The following is a 17,036-nucleotide window of genomic DNA, read 5'->3' on the forward strand; positions in this document are numbered from 1 at the left end:
CAAAATCCTGATTTAATTGTTATTAGCTGTTATAACTCTTGTGCTGGTAAGTTCTCATGCCTCTCTAGATCACTCCTGCCCCTGGGAATACCAGTCTTCATTTCTAGAAATGTAACAACAGGGCCTGGCCTGGGGGGGCCAGCAACAGAAGATGCAGGTGGATGGAGGGCAAGGAAGGATGGGGAGTTGGTTCCCTGAGCTCAGGGTTGCTGTTCCTTTCCTCTAATGAAGGCAGCCTCTTGTCAGGCAGCTCCTCCCACCTTTTTGTGGTTCTTGGAGGTGCTGCCTCTTCTTGCCTCCTGAGGTTGGTATGGCATTCGGTCCCTATTGCGCAAGCCCCGTGGTTTCCTTTGCACCTATGACAACGGCCTTTTCATTAGATCATCTCCCAGTAACCCAGTGTGAATGTGCCTTCTGTTTCTCCTTGGAACCCTGTTTTGGGATAACTTGCTTTGGGTTTGGGAACTGCTGGTTTAAAGTCCAATGAGAACCCATAGTGGTCAGGAAGCCCTGGTCCCCTGGTCAGCACTGAAACATTCACTCAGGTGATGGCTTTCTCCTACACACAACAAAATCACTTCTTTTTTTTACTCTTCAAGAAGCTTTGAAAATTTCAAGGAAACTTGTAAGTTTAATGGACAACTTGATCATACTTCACACTAGAAAATGACCAGGCAGAAAACTGGGTTGTCTCGGGTTTCCTGCAATCCAGGGATCATGAATCAGAGCAGGAGGCTGGGAGGGACATTAGCCAACCAGTGCAGGTGTCATAACACCTTCCCCTCTGGATTCACTCATCGGGTGATAAGTGAGCATGTCCTCTGTGCCAGGCTCCATTTTAGTAGTTAGTATAGGCTTAAGCAAGGCAGGCATACCCCTGCCCACATAGTGCTTATTGATTTATTTGGAAAAGGGGATAGGGGAGATAGACAATTTTAAAAAAGCAAGATAATAAATTCATAAGCTAACTTCAGGTGTTGTGGGAAGAGTGAAAAAGGACCCTGGAATACAGAACGCCTTTGTGGGGGAATCAGGTTGTATTCCTTGGGTAAGGGAGTCAGAGTGGGACTCTCAGAAGAGATGACTCCTGAAGTTAAGAATAAAAAGAAAGGTCTGACCATAGAGGAATATGGGGCCCTGTGAAGAGTGTTTCAGTGAAAGGACAGCCACTGCAAGGTCAGAGAGAGATTTAAGGCATTAAAATGTCTGCCTTGCTTAAGCCTATATTAACTGCTAGAATGGAGACAAAGTCAGGGATAATAGATAAACAAAATGTTATGTCTGAATTGTCCAGGACAATGCCCTAACAGGGGTTACCTTCGAGAGATGCTATCTTTCTCCAGCATCTTTTGTACCTACTTGGAGCTAGTTCAAGATACAAAAATTAGTAATTCATGCCTCTATCTCCAAAAATCTCAGTCTAATACTACTGTATTAGGGAAGATACCTGCATTAGAAATAAGAGTATCAAAATGAGAAAAATGAGTAGAATTGAAAACAAGTGGTAATACTTAGGAGATGATGTTGATATAGATACAGAATGGATACGGATATGGATATGTATGCACACCTGATGAGGATCTGGGTGCGTATTGGGAAAGTCAGTGCGGTGTGTGCAGTGTTTCCACACCCTCTCCTCTGCATAAGAATGGCCTTAGGCCTGGAACACTTCTTCATCCAGAAATGAGGAGTCCTCAGTCTACACCTGGCTTACCCGCTGGTGTGGCAATATCCCCAGTCGCACTGCTTTAGCTGCTAGGAGGTAGTGCTGGGCATGGGGATCAGAACCCACTACTGGAGCTGACCTGGTGGGTATAGGGCCTATCTGTCTTGTACTTCTAGTACCAAGACAAGGTGAGATTGGCCTTCTACTGATCATAGCAACAGATGCCACTTGTCCAATAAGGTGGTTGCAGTTATATAGATAGAGACATGAAAGGAAGAAGGAAGGGATGGAGGAAGGAGGGAAAGGAGGAAGAAGAGAGTGATTGAATGAGTGAACATGGGAAAAGGAGAGAGAGGTCCTGGGGTAGGTGGGTGAGGGGGGGCTGAAGAGGCCCTGAAGAAGGGAGGTGATGTAGAAGACATCTTCACCTCTGAGAAGACACCAACTGTGCTGGAGTAAAAGACTTTTTTCACAAAAGAGAAGGCTAGAAAGTAAGAGAAGATGGAGGATTTGGAATTCATCCTGTGGGCCTGTCATGCTATTTGTACTTACCCAATTAACAGACATTTGTATAGCACATCAGGATTGGCAAAGCCATCCACAGCACACCTGACTTCATGTAAGCATATATGATTTCTCCAAATCCCTCTGGGGGAGCTCAAGTGCAGAATGTGGGGTCCACTTGCCCTCTTTCCATGTCTATTTTGAGATCAGAGGTTGTTTCTTACACAATCTGTAAAAACTTGAAAGGGTCATTTTAGGCTCTGAAGGGGAGAGGAGTTAGTTGGGTCTCAGTGATGGTTAAAATGTCCCAATTTCATTGTATTATTATAATATTTGAAAATGTTAAAATTAAAAGATGGAACAAGCAGGAAGGTGTAGAAAAATAAAATTAGTTTATATGTCGAAATTGGAGTGGCAGAAAAACACCAACCTGCAGATTATAATGACCTTCAAAACTTCTACTGATGAACTGTTCAACAGATTCTGTGCATCCTCATGATCAAATCCAATCACAGTTCATTCAACCACAGATGATCTTCTGGTACTATTTGCCAAAGGAACATGGGAAAATCCTGATATACACCGCTGAATAGAGTCATAATGATTTAGACCTGGACATGTTTCAAAGCAGGACTGGCCAATTATATTAAGGGGTCACCTTAAAAAAAGGAGAAAATATGTCAATGATGTATCATGGAGCATGTGTTTTCAACAACATAATTAGCCAATGAGACTTCCAGGTTGAATTAGTTGCCAATTATGTCCCTAAGGTTACAGGGTGCGGGGTGGACCCTGTGCCATTGTGAGGGTTGAGGGCTGAGACAACTGCATTTTTTGCATTTTTGTGGTTCTCAGCCCAAAGTAGAGTTTCAGATGTGTGGATATTAAGTCACCCCTGCTGCCCTCATTATAAGATCATTCGCCTGTTGAAATAACAATTTCAATGAAAGAGGAAATATTCTTTCTCCAGGCTCCATTCGAAAGTGAGATGGGACACATTTTTTAGTTGTTCCAACAATGACAGATACAATCGAGTACTAGCCTTTGCAGCCCTGGGTCACATAAAGGGACCTTGTTGATGGTGATACCAAGAGAAGGTTGAAGCTCTTTGAAAAAGGACAGACTGGGCTGGAAGAATCCCCTTGTGTTTGGTTTGGTTTAGAGAGTGTAATGATTCAGAAGAGCTTTGAAAATCGGGAACTGAGTCTGTTTTGCTTCCACCTGATGCAATCCAATTGATTTGCATTTGAGGTACTGGGAAGGTGCGTACCTAGCCCTGGTAGATATTGCCCCGTGTCCTGCAAATTGACCAAGGACAGTCCCCCCCTCTGCACTGCACAGGCAACATCTTGCAATGTGCAGCACTTGGGCTAGGATTTCAACTTGGTGTAGGCCACATCACCTGCACATTCATCTAACGTCCATGTCCCTGCAATGTTCAAAATTCCCCCTTGAGCTGTTAGACCCTAAGCATCCCCAGATTGGAAGCCCAGGGACTGTGGAGTAGGAAAATATGACTCCATTTTCTCCTTCACACATATATATTTTTTTAGTTTCAAAAAAGCAGGTGCAAATCACAACTGAATTGGAAACCCCAAAAGAAGCCAAAGCAAATCAACTTAACAACAACAAAAAAAGCTTATTATAGCAAAACCTGGAGAAAAATTTCAGTTGTGGCACCTCGAAACAATTACTGACTCCCTGGTTGATTTCAAAGCCCCCTCAGGACCACACGTTGATTGAATTCCCACGACCTAGCCTCATGTGAGGGCTGAGTGGGCTGTTACGAAGCCAGACGTCTGTGGTTGTAGGTAAATACACTGATATCCTAGCAACGTGTAAAACCACAGTACCTCAGGCAGCGCTGGTTTTGCATTTTTAAAATAGAGGAGCAGATTTGAAAAGGGGGCTGAGCAATGTTTTGAGCCAAAGAAGTTCTTGGTAAAAACATTTATTTCTTTCTGGTCATCTTTGGGGGACTCATGGAAGTCAGACTCATCTGCCCATTCAGCCTTACGGTGTCTTTTTGAAATTTGAAGTTTTCTGTCTTTCTTTAAAAATGTAGGAACCCATATTATGCATTTATCTAACTTTCAATGACTGCTTAGTTTCAGGTGCTGTATCCCGGTATGTAAATAGTGTGTTCAAGATGCAGTGGGCAACATCCAGATGGGATCCACTGCCTTCTGCCCTGTCCTTGAAATTGCCCTTTCTTCTGCCTGGACTGCATATCCACAGTTCCCTTGCTCCTCTCTGACCCACAGCCAAGATGCCCATGCCTCTGAGATGCTCTGTACTTCAGTCACACACCCATTTCACATTTTTACCTATAAGGGATCATCCCTTCTTCCAGACATGTTCCTCCAGTCTGGAATAGTTCCTGGTACATGGAAGCATACAATCAATACTGGTGGGATGAATATATGAATGAATTCAAGAGGAAGGTGCAGCACTCTGACACCTCGGTGTAGTTGATGTCTCCAGTGCTTCTGGGCTAAGTTACCTGGCTGAGCCATTCAGCCTCCTAAGACTCACTTTTCCATCTGTAAAATGGAAATATGATCTATTTCACATTGTTGTGAGAATGAGCAAATTCTTAGTAAGTGCTTATCAAAATGACTGCCAACTGGATAGGGCTTCACCAACAGTAGCCATTAGGACAGTTGTCACTAAAACATATCTACTGAGTACCACTATGTGCCAGAAATGTGCTAGATACCTAGGGTAAAAGCATGGTGAGGGTAAGGCCTCTGCTTTCCATGAGCTCCAGACCTGGTAGGGAAGACAGATAAGGTAACAGATGTAAATAGATTGACTCGCAGAACTGGGGTTGTAGCTTATTGGTAGAGCACTTGCCTCACCCATATGAGGCTCTGGGTTCGATCCTCAGCACCACATAAAAATAAATAAATAAAATAAAGGTATAGTGTCCATCTTACAGCTAATTTTTTTTTTTTTAAAAGACTGTCTTACAAGTAAGCAGGGATATTAGGAGCACAGGGCTGGTGGGTGGGGGTGGCTGGAAAGGAAAGTACAAGTTGAAAAGTTTAAGCTAGAGTATTGTACAAGGTTTGGTGAACAGAGCCAGGTCATAGCAGGAGGAGGGAAGGAGGGCAGGGATGGAAACCACAAAGGGAAAGGTTGAAAGGGAAGATCTGAAAGTCGTAGAGCATGAGAGGGAGTGGGCAAGAAAGACCAAGGGTGGCCTGGTGGAGAACAGCAAGGGGCCCCAGTGTTCTGGAAAAAGAACAAGAGAGCCAGTGTGGTTGGCCACATAGGGGAAAAGGACATGAGATAGAAATAACAGTATGGGGGGCGTGTAAGTGCCATTTGAAGTCCTCATAGATTCTGCCTCTGAATGGATAGATGGATGGACGGATGGTTCCTAGGAACATCCATTCAGGAAGAATAAAGAGAATATAAGAAAAAACAAGATGAGCTCTTGACTCTGAATATTAGGATATTTTGTATTGATAACTCTGTGCTAATAAAAGCAGCATAAGTTCATTACTAAATAACCAGGAATATTATAAAAATAAAAATAAGGAATTTTTAAAATTACTCTAATTCCTCCAAACAGATATAACACCTGTTATGATATTGATATAGGTCGTTCTAGTTTTTTTCTATGTCTTTTTAACTTATGCATCTGTCTATACATCTAGTTATACACACCTTCCTGCATATTAATGATCCTTCTATCCATCCATCCATTCATCCATCCACTTTTCCATCCATACTTTTCTGAAACAAAAATAGTCTTATAAGATACTTAACAGTTGGTATCCTAATTTTTCTAACAATTTATTAGGATAATCCAGCTATGTCTTCCCATTTTTTAAAACCAGATCTGAATAGCTGCATAATATTCCTTCTTATGAAAGTATGACAGTTGCTTTAACTAACTCCCTACCATTTTTTTTTTTGCCATTACCAAAGATGTTTCCCTTGTGCTCTCCTTTTGTCCCAAGTGATAGTGAAAGGGCAACCTTTCTCTAAAGCTTAGGAGACTTAGGAGACTTGAGCTTGATGTGGGGTCATATTGAATCCTCTATCACAAATCAGCTGCCTCCTGAGGTGACATCCCTTCATCTCCACTGTACCCTCTCTGGGGCTGCAGGGAGAATGGAGGTCTTCTCTCACAGCGCAGGTGCATTGGTGCAACCATCGGCGACCACGGGCTGTCCTGGGCTTTCAGGCTTTGACAACCCAGCCCTCCTGGCATTGTCACAGTGCTGGTGATTCAGAGCTGTCAACTAAAACAGCTATGAGGAAACATTTGGAAGGATTTATGGTATGCAGCCGTGACTTTGTGACCCCCAGATGGAAAAGTCTTTGAAATTAGGACTAGTGTGTGGGGCAAGAGGGAGGAAAGAGGCACTTACCTTACATTAAAATACAACACATGCCATTTCCTGGAAGCTTCAAATATTCAATGGCTCCCCATTACTTAGTGGAAAAATATTAAACAACTGAATGCAGCAAAGAGGTATCGGACGTGATAGACGACTGCCTGGAGAGCTTGAAGCCATAGGCTCCAGCAGCTCGTCGGCTTCCCAATGGCTGTGGGACCTGGAGAGTCCCCCACTTTCTTGTGCTTGTTTTCCCCCATCTCTAAAATTTTCATAGATAGATAATGTAGGAGTGTTTGAGTAAATGAGTCAGTGAAAAGTCAGGGTTGTTTCTAAAGTCACTAAGGAGGGACTCCCGTGTGCTGAGGGTCGAGCTGAGCAAAGCAGATCAGCCCCACTGTGGAACCTACATCCATGAACAGACAAGTGGTGGCAGAACAAGAGATAGTCACAGAACTCTCCAGGAGTGATGAGTTCTGTGTTTATTACATCATGGTGGGGATCCTAGTGACGGGTGTCATGCCAGCTTGATTTGGGGGTCAGGAGGTGGTATCCCCACTGCTGAAATGACCCAGCAGCTCAGGTTGGGACAAGTTCCAGGATGGACTTGGGAGAAATGATCGGGGCCAAGCGATACCCTAGCAAGACCCTCCCTCCTGGCAAAGGAGAGCCAGGTGTTTACCTGAAATGTCTATTTATCAGAGGTCCCTCGGCTGGGTTCTAGGGGTTTAAGAACAAACAGGAAAACCTGTCTCCATCCTCACAGGGCTTAGTAAGCGTGATGAGAGTTACCAGGAATGCTTCTGAGAAAATGCTGACAGGAGACACCATCCTGGCCCAATAAGGTCAGGGCAGTCTTCCCGGAGGAGGAGGAGGCACCAGTGAAGCCGAGAGCAGACTGGGAAACCTACTTTTTAAAAAAGGCCAACATAGGGATTGAATTCTAACCTGCCAGTGGTCTGCCTGTCATGCCCACTCTTAGGCACACCTGAGATTTCTCTGAACCCTGAGTGACTGCAGGAAGTCTTCACTCATTTGTAGGAAACCCAGTACATGATAGTAAAAATACACAGAATCCCTGAAGTGATTTGCTGCAGTGGTTCTCAAGCTTCAGCACAACCAGAGTCCCCTAGCAGGTCTGGGGAAGCAGATTGCTGGGTCCCTCATGGGTAGTATTTCCTTAGTTCTATTTTGTCAGTCATGAACCACTTTGATGGCTTCTGGGCAGCGTAGACACCCAGACAAACCCACGCAGGTGCATGGCTGAGGACAAAACCCCAGTTTGCAGTCACATCATTCTGGGTCTCCATTTCAGACCAACACTTTATGGAATTATTTAACCTCTTAGAACCTCGGTAGAATGGGCGTGGGTGCAGGATTGGGTTTGTTGGGATAATTACAAGATGAATGTTATTCTTCAGGGACATTGTCTGTTCCTAGTAGGTTAGGGAACCTCACAGCTTTCTGTCATTTAAAGAGGTACTTGACATAGAATTGCTGGCTCCAAGCCAATTATCTTCTTTATTTCCTCTGGCCTGAGGGTCCATAGTAAAGAATGGGTGGGGAAATCCCTCTCTGCTTACCACATTCTTCCTCTGGCACAACTGAAAGCCTGGATGTCTTTTGCCTGGATTTTTGCAATGACTTCCCAAAGCACTTCTCTTCCCCAGGGCGTCCCTCTAAGCCTGTTCTTCGCCATCCCTGAGGATATCTTTGTAAGGCAGAGGTTCTTCCTGCAAGGAGCTTGGTTTTCTAAAGGCATTCCAATTCAGAATTCTTTAAAACCTCCCATGGGCTAAATCAAACTTGTCCTGGGATGGAGAGCCTAGCTTTGACTGTCAGTGTGTGAGAGCTGTCCTGGAGTACAAAGTGCAAGCATCTTAGCCCAGCTTACAGCTCCTCCTTGCTATTCCCCAGCCTGGTTTGAAATTCCTATAACCATCGAATTGTTTGCAGTTCTTACACATAAACCATGCTGGTCCTTAGCTCTGTGCCTTTGACCCACCCTGGAACAAGCTTTCCCTGCTGCTCCTCATTTGCTGAAACCCTGCTAGTCCCTTTAAAATCAGGTCAGGCAACTCCTCCTCCATTCTTTGTTCTCCAACATGGGTTATGTCTCTTTTCCTGGAGCCCCAATAATAGCTGTTGCTTTCTCTATTGTTATGACTATCAAGTGGTGATACTTATCTCTTTTTGCCTCTAGCTCCCCTGCCAAAGTATAAATACCTAAATGTTATTTACCTTTGTGCCTAGCAAATTTGGGGTGTTCAGTCATTGTTAAATGAATGGGGAAGCAGGGGGTCTGAACAGTGAGCAGTAATCTGAACAGTGTGTGGTGAAAGAAGTGCTTGTATTATCTGCAGGGACAGACATGGGGGTGGTCATCTCCCTTCCCATCACAGGAGGGGGTAGAAGACAATGAAACTCATGATAACTGAGGAGCCCTTGACTTTATCCTTGACTGTTAAAAACTGCCTCCACTCATTGGCGATTCAACTTCTCAAGCCCTAGTGGGGCGGCTGCCCGCACCAGACCATCTCCACTGCCCACCTGGCTACTTCGAAGTTCTTATAGACAGAGGCCCATCTTGCCTCAGTGGGGAAGCCCACCTGCTGGAAATTCGGCACCCTTCCATGGGTGGAACCTTTATCTTAATCTGTTCCGGATACGATAACAATACCACATATTAGGTGCTTATAACCGTAGACATTTATTTCTCACAGTTCTGAAAGCTTAGAAGTCCAAGATCAAGGTGCAGGCAGATTCCATGTCTGATGAGGGCCCACTTCCTCAAAGATGGCACCTTCTTGCAGTGGTTTCCCCACGTGGTGGAAGAGGAAAAGGAGTTTCCCTAGAGCTCTTTTGTTAGGGGACTTCTATGATTCGGGTCCCTCCAAACATGGGAAAATGTAATCTCCAACACAATAGTAATAAGAGGTAGGGCCCTTAGGAAGTCATTGGGTCAGAAGGGTGTCTCTCTTGGGAATGACAGTATGCCCTTATAAAAGAAGCTTCACCAAGCATTTGGACCTTTTCTGCTCTTCCATCCCTTCCACCATATGAGGACACAGTATTCGTCCTTACCGGAGGGTGGAGTGACTTGGTGCCATCCTGAAACCACCGAACAGCCTCCCCAGCCTGCAGACCCTCCGGGAGCTTGATCTTGGACTTTCCAACCTTCAGAACTGGGAGAGTTACATTTCTAATTGTTTATAAGTTACCCAGTCTGGCTTTCTTTTTTTTTTTTTTTTATATGGAGGCACAAATGGATTAAAACAGGCACTAAGGCCATTCAGAAGGGCTCCACCCTGATGGCCTAATCACCTCCTGAGAGATCTTCTAATTCCATTACTTTGGGGATTAGTTTTTCAGCAGATGAATTTTGAGCAGGGAGTGGGCGTCACACAAATGTTCCAACCATGGCAATCCCTCTGAAGACCTTTGAGTGTGGGGCAAGTGTCCCAGGGCCTGGGTGGTCCAGGGGCCACTGGTTGTCCCAGTGGTTTCAGCTGCTATGAGGTGACTTGAGTGAGGTACCTAGGCTACAAAACTTAAGGAGGGATCACTCAGGGTTGTGCAAGTGCCTCCCGTGACTGACTTTAATTCCAGCCCTGACAGGGCTGACTTTGTGCACCACTTCAAGGATGTCAACATCTGTGACCTTTAGTTTCTTCATCTATAAAACAAAGAGGTCAAACTCTGTGGCCTGTTCAGCTTGCAAACTGCTTTCTAGTCCCCCAGCTCCTGTGACAACTTACCTCTTCCGTCTCACCCACTAGATTGCTCCCCTTTGTTCTAGAGAGGCCTGCTCCTGACTTGACTTTCCAGGACTCAGTCATAAGCCACTCAGCAAAGGCAGTCGCGAAGGAACAACACAACATCTGTTCTGCCCCTTTTGGGTGGACATGCCTCACATTCCTCCCCTCAAAGCCAAATTGATGGGCCCTGACCTGGGGGTGGGGGCCACACCAGGGAGAAAGCACCCTCAAGGGCTGGGCTGCCATTCAGTGCCCGGATGAGGTCAGACCCCACATGGGCCTCAGTGGCCCTGAGGAATGAGAGGTATTTGCCTCCCCAGTTAATCATTTGGAAAAGTTATGAATATCTTGGATCAAACTGACAGAAAAAGGGGCCTAAAGTTTGATTCCTACTTAGAAAAAGTCCACGCAGTTTGTTCCTTGGAATTAGAACCAGAGGACTTTAGAGAGGGGAAGGGAGAGATAATGGGTAGGAGAAGCCAGGAGGCTGGAGAATATGTTCATCAATGTTAGATCTGATACTTGAACCCAAGCTAAAAGCTTCCATCAATCATCCTGAGGACAGACACTCCTCCAAGGGCAGTTCCATTCACTGTTAGATGGCAAAGGCCATTAGAGGTACTTTAACAATGGGCCAAAATCTATCTCTTTGACACTTCCATATACTGGTCCACGTGGATGAGCAACAAGTCAATTTCTCACTCAGAGTTACCCTTAAAACTTTTGAAGGCATTATTACATCCCTCTCAAATTCATGCTTATACAAAGAATTCTTTCTTTTAGCCCTTCCTTGTACTACAAGTTTTCCAGGCATCCTATACCTTCTGGCTCAACCTGGCTCCCCTTTCCTGGAATCTCAGCATATCAGTGACTGTCACATGGAGTGGGGCCAGAACTATATATGGTTGTGCAACTATGGAGAGCCACCATCTCAACTTGCAGATGCCATTGGGTGATGATAGCCAGGACAGGAGCCCCGTTCTGCTGATTCCCAGGTACCAGGGGTTCACAGAGAAAATACTAATCGACCAGCTACACATAAACATACTCTACAACATAAACATTTTGCATGGAAGTGGAATTGTATGTAGCATCTCTCAAGGAGCCCATGAACCCTCTAACCAAATTCCACCCATGGATACAGAAACACTGACCAACTTATGCACTATCAGCTGACCTAAACCAGCAGAAACATACTATTTTAATAAGTAGGTGGTGCTGATAGAGGGAAAGGCCTTGATAAGGACTTGAGCCTCATTGATTTAGACTCAGGTTACCTGTCTTTTCCTTGGTTACTGACAGCCATGTAATTGATCAGTTTTTCTTTATACTACACTTTCAGGAAACACACACCTTTCCCTGGCTTCCCTGTGACTCATATTCTGGAATAAGTTTTACTTCATTTCATATGATACCAAGTTTTTTTTAATACTTCTTTAATTGATTTTTAATTTTCTCTTCAAGATACACCTTAGTACCATTAAAATATTGCATAATATGACTATAGGAAAGGGAAAGAACTCTATTTTTACTTGTCCCAGTAGTTTCAGCTGCTGCTAATACAATGACATCTGCCAAACTTTCATCCCAAACTTGAATCCCATAGGTGAGTTCCACATTTGCAATGGAACTTTAGGGATCCCACAGGTGCCTGAAATTCACTGCCAACCCTCCTCCCACCCCCATGCCTTAAAGCATCTGCCATGACTCATGATCCCACAATCACTTCCCATACCAGCACTATACTGCTGGGGAGAAAAACCATTCCTTGAGCAACTATTGTGAAACTGAGTTCTACAATAAAAATATGAGTCCTATTTTTAGATAAGAAAAGTGAGGCACATGAGGCATTAGAATGTCCCATTTATGATCCTTTTAATTAATGGGAATTCATAGGAGTCTATAGCAAAATAAATAAATAAATAACCCTATGAAAAAATTAGCAAAGGTACTGAAAGATATTTTCTCAACCAAGACATACAAATGGTCAATGAGTATGTGAAAAAGTGCTTCAAAATCACTAGCCATCAGCAAAATGCAAATTCATACCCTGCAAGATGTCATCCAGACCTTTTGGGGTAACTATGATAAAAAGATAACAGAAAACAAGTGTTGGCGAGGGTAGAAAAATGGAAATCTTTATACAGTGTTGGGAGGAAGGTATATTATTTTAGTTATTATGGACAACTAAAAATAGAACTACTATAGGATCTAGCAAGTCTGCTAATGGGTATATATCTGAAGAAAATGAAATATAAAATATCGGTATTACTGTGTTGATTGTAGAATTATTCACACTGGCTAAGATAATGGAAAACCTTAGGTATCCACTGATGGATGAATGAAGGAAAAAATGTGATAAACATATATTATATATATTTTATGCATACATACACATACATATATGACATCACTCTTGAAATCACATACAGATCATGGAATACCTTTTGGCCATTATAAAAGGAAATCCTGCCATTTGCATAATGTAGATGAACCTGGGGACATCATGCCAAGTAAAATAAACCAGACGTAGAAAGACAAATACTACAAGCTCTCACTTATATGTGGAATTTAGAAAAGTTGAACTCACAGAAACAGAGTGAATGGTGGCTGCCAGGGGCTGGGGTTGGGACACGTTGGTCAAAGATACACATTTGCAGTTATGAGATGGATGCGTTCTACGGATCTAAGGTACAGCCGGGTGACTAGAGTTAGGAAAATTGTATTTCAAATTTGCTGATAGTAGTCTCAAGTGTTCTCACCTTACCTCAAAAAGTAGATATGCAAGGTGATGGATATATTGATTAGCTCGATTGTGATCATTTGACTACATAAACAAGGGTCAGGTGCTGTTAGCCTTCTAGTCCCAGTTTCACTCTGGTGCTCACAGCACATCTTTTGGCAAGACTCACCGTCCACTGACCTTGGGTTTTCCATTTCTATAAAGGAGGCAACCATCTCAGCTCTGTCTGCTCCCTAGGCTGTTGCGAAATCTTTGGAAGGAATGACACCCCAGCTGCCTCCCAGGAACTCACTGCCCACTTCTGCCCTCGCAGCCTTTCTCCTGCTCATCAGAGCACTGCCTCTCTCCACGTCCCTGGCCTCCAGCCCTCAAAGGCAGGGGGGTATCCTGGCCCAACTAACTGATGACCAACAGATTCCAGTGTGTGGAGTGAGGGCGGAGATGGCTTGTTCTTGCTGGGTTGGCCTGCGTTGCCCATCAGCCTAGATTCAACCCAGGCAAAGAAGCCCTCTCAGCTCAGCAATCAGCTGATGCTTTTTGAGTTGAGTTGAGTGACTTTGCTAAAAAGTCAGTCTGATCATGACATTCACCACCCTAACACTTGTCTGCAGGTGTTCAATGGTCCCCCATCTGCATGACCATTTAATACCTCTCCCCCAGACTACTGAACCCTGGATTTTCTGTGCTCAATGACCCCTAACCAAATTCATTCTTTACACAGACTAGGAAAGATTCAAGTTTATAAATTAGGTTGACTCTCTGCTTAAAACCCATTCTTTACTTGGAGTTCATGGGAAGACTTCAGGAATTTGTAAACACCCTGAAATGTATGCCTGACTCTCTCTGTATGCATTTTAACTTTGATCAGACTTTCAGAGAGGTCTGTGAGCATCCGTTTCCCCCAGAAGTTTGCAAACCTCTGTGGTACAGGATAAAGTTCAAGCTCCTTAGCCTTAAGGGCCCACGTGACGCGCCGTGGTAGAGTGGTTACCTGTAGCATTTTCTATTGGATCATGGCCCCACTTGCTCAACACACCTTGATCTTTCCCGCCTCCTTGCCTTTGCTCAGGCCATGCCCTCTGCCTTGAATGCTCTCCTTCTAGTCCTCCCTGGGGACCTCCCTTACCTGGTCAACTACCATTTAACCAGTATAGCTCCATCAAGAGTTCTTCCAGAAGCTTCTCCAGAGCCTTTCCCCACCCCCACACTGGGGGAGTGGTCCTTCCCAGGATCCTCCAAGGGGCATTCTGCCTCTCTGGAATTTCACCGTCTACACAGTGCTCACTTGAGAGGAAAACTCATTGAGTATAAGTCTATGTCTCGTCCATGCTTTCCCTCCCTGCTTCTCTAAACTGGTGGTGACTGGGGACCAGCAGCAACAAATTTAACTGGGGCCTGGATAGAAATGCGAACTCTTGGGCACTTCCCAGAACAACCGAATGGGAAACTCCAGTCAGCAAACTGTGCTTTACCTAATCCTGCAAGGGTTCTGATGCCTGCTTGTGCCTGGTGACCAGAGACTAGAGAGATTCCCCAGCTCTTGCCTGGTCTGTTGGGGAGCTCTAATCCTGCTTTTTCCCTATTGCCCTGTCTTTGCAAAGCCATCAGAATGAGCGTTGGATAGCATGTGAGGGTCCTGCTCAAAAACCTTCAGTGACTCCCTTCCACCCCCAGAATTAAAGTCAGCCCTTCACAGTGTCCTACAGGGTACTGGGTGACCTGACCCCACATCTCCTCTTCACCCATTCTCTAACACCAGGCATACCGCTTTGGGCTCCAAGATGGCACATGCCCCTACCTCAGATCATGTGCTGGGGCCAGGCAGAGGGCCCTGAGTGAGTCACCTACTTAAGGAGGGACAGACAAGTAGAAGACACAGACATGGATACTGACAGGCAGACAGTTTACAGAAAGAAGAATAACGCTGTGTATATGCTACAGAAGCAGCAGAGATGAATTCCATTTGGGGGACTTCCATTCTGTAGCAATTTAAAAATGTTTCTAAAGGTCAAAACTTTCCTCATTTAAACCTTTTACTCTAACTCTAGGTAGTCTCAGTCCCCAAAGTTCAATCAGCGGCCAGGCCCACCATGTTGGGAGGAGAGCACAAGAGTGTCCAGTAGCCCCCCCCACCCCGGATATGTTTCAAGATAAGTGCAAATAATACTGAACCCTACAGAAACAAGTTTTTCCTATACATAGATATCTATGATCAATTTTAACTTGTCAAGTAGGCACAGTAAGAAATTAATAACAGCTACAAATAAAATAGAACAATTACACAGTAAATGTAATAAAAGGTTACTTGCAACTCATGAATTATTTATTTCTAAAGTTTCCATCTAAATATTTTCAGGCTGAGGTTGGCCTCAGGTAACCGAAACTGGAGGAGCACGACATGGATGAGCGGAGAGGGACTTGCTGCACATAAAGCATACCGGGCACAGGGCAGGGGTTCCCTTATTTCTGGGGTAGATTCAAGTCTTGCTGTTGTGAGGACCTTTGTCCTACCTCAGCTTCAGTGGGAAATTTAGTATCTCCTGAAGAAACGAAAGCTTAGGAGAAAACTTGAGGTTAGGGCAAAGGAGAAAGGAAAGTTCCCCCCCACCCCCACCCCTCACTGAGAAATCTCCCTCCCGTGGGTGTCCCAGCAAATGTGAAAGTAGAACTCCCTCTTGGCCCCCCACTTACCAGAAGGGGCAGTGGAGCTTGTAAAGGTCTTACAGAAAGAGCATCAGCTGAACAGGAACTGGGGCCATCGATTCTGGGAAGCCCTGAGCTTCAGGCCTCAGTGTTTACAGACTCCAGGGCACCTGCCCGTGTGCTGTGCCAGGTCCAGAGCAGCTCACCCACAGCCGTGTGGGCACCATCTTCTGGAGCTGGAAAGTTGGGCAGAAAGCCAGAATCCCTTTTCTGGGGCCCAATTTTCCAGACAAACATCCTAGCTGGGGTCACTAGGAGGAGGTAGGAGACAGCAGACTGGGTGGGTTGGCTAGTCATTCACTCACTCACTCACTCACTCATTCATTTCCATTGTTCTCATCTGCAGAATGGGAAAAGGAATCCTAGGAATCTCCATGCTAGGAATGCATGGAGAGATGAAGGGTGGGGAAAGGGTTGCTATGGAGATCAATGAGAATACTCATTCATTTATTTAATGTATACAAACCACACACCTGCTGTATAATAAAAATAATAATGGACCCTTATTGCCAAATAGGTGCCACGTGACTATGCTGACTACTTTAGTCCTTGCAACTGTAAGGTAACTTGTTTACTCAATTACAGATGAGGAAACTGAGGCTGAGAGAACTCACTCAGATCATAGCTCATTCATGGTGGAATTGGGATTTTACTGAGCAGATGGCCAACTGGTCTTGTGCTTATTGCCACAGTGTCAAATGAGGCTCAAGTTCCATTCCCTGCACTAGAATCAAAGATCTTCAAGGTTAGGATGGATCATTTATTAACCTCTGAATCTGCAGTGCCTAGGCCATGGTCCAGCATATAGTAGCTGCTCAGTAACTGTGGGTAGGCAACGTGCATCTCTGTAAGACAAACTGAAATGGAACACTCTGATGGGAGGGCAGAGGGCAGGGAGCCAATCAGCAAAGTGCTGTAACAGGATCTTTGACAGAAGTGCCTACGGAGCACTCCCTGAGTTCTGCGCTGGGTCACCGTGTACTAGTTAGGGTCAGAACAGCCCCAGTGGCTGTTCCCACTAAGTATCCTATTTTTAAAGGACTTATTTGTGAAGATGCAGATGTAGAAGGATGACAAGGGAGAGCATGAAAGCTTAGAAACTGCCAAACTCTTCCCACAAAGGGAGGGAGAGTCTTGCAGAGCTTCCACCTTGGGAGAAACAGCAAGAGCCAAATTTGTCCTGGGAAAAATGGCAAGGAGAATCAAAGGGGAATCAAATCTCTCCCACCTATCCCCCTTCCTCCCTTTCAGTCTCCTGAGTCTCCTAGTTGGTCAATCTAACAGAAGAAGAGGCTCAAGAACTTGCAGAA

The 17,036-nt window shown here is 44.7% G+C and overlaps 2 long non-coding RNA genes across 2 annotated transcripts in view; one reads left to right on the forward strand and one right to left on the reverse strand.

Moving 5' to 3' along the window:
- LOC144368071 (uncharacterized) overlaps positions 1–17,036 on the forward strand; it is a 40,428-nt gene that overhangs the window by 12,363 nt on the left and 11,029 nt on the right. The gene's annotated exons all lie outside the window — the stretch shown is intronic.
- LOC144367716 (uncharacterized) lies at positions 15,325–16,099 on the reverse strand. Its single transcript, XR_013427238.1, has 2 exons — positions 15,715–16,099; positions 15,325–15,578 (listed from the first exon to the last, which is right to left on the reverse strand). It is a non-coding gene; the product is annotated as an uncharacterized LOC144367716 (long non-coding RNA).

Source organism: Ictidomys tridecemlineatus, chromosome 11, assembly GCF_052094955.1.
Source record: "Ictidomys tridecemlineatus isolate mIctTri1 chromosome 11, mIctTri1.hap1, whole genome shotgun sequence".
In the NCBI taxonomy this organism is placed as follows: Eukaryota; Metazoa; Chordata; class Mammalia; order Rodentia; family Sciuridae; genus Ictidomys; species Ictidomys tridecemlineatus.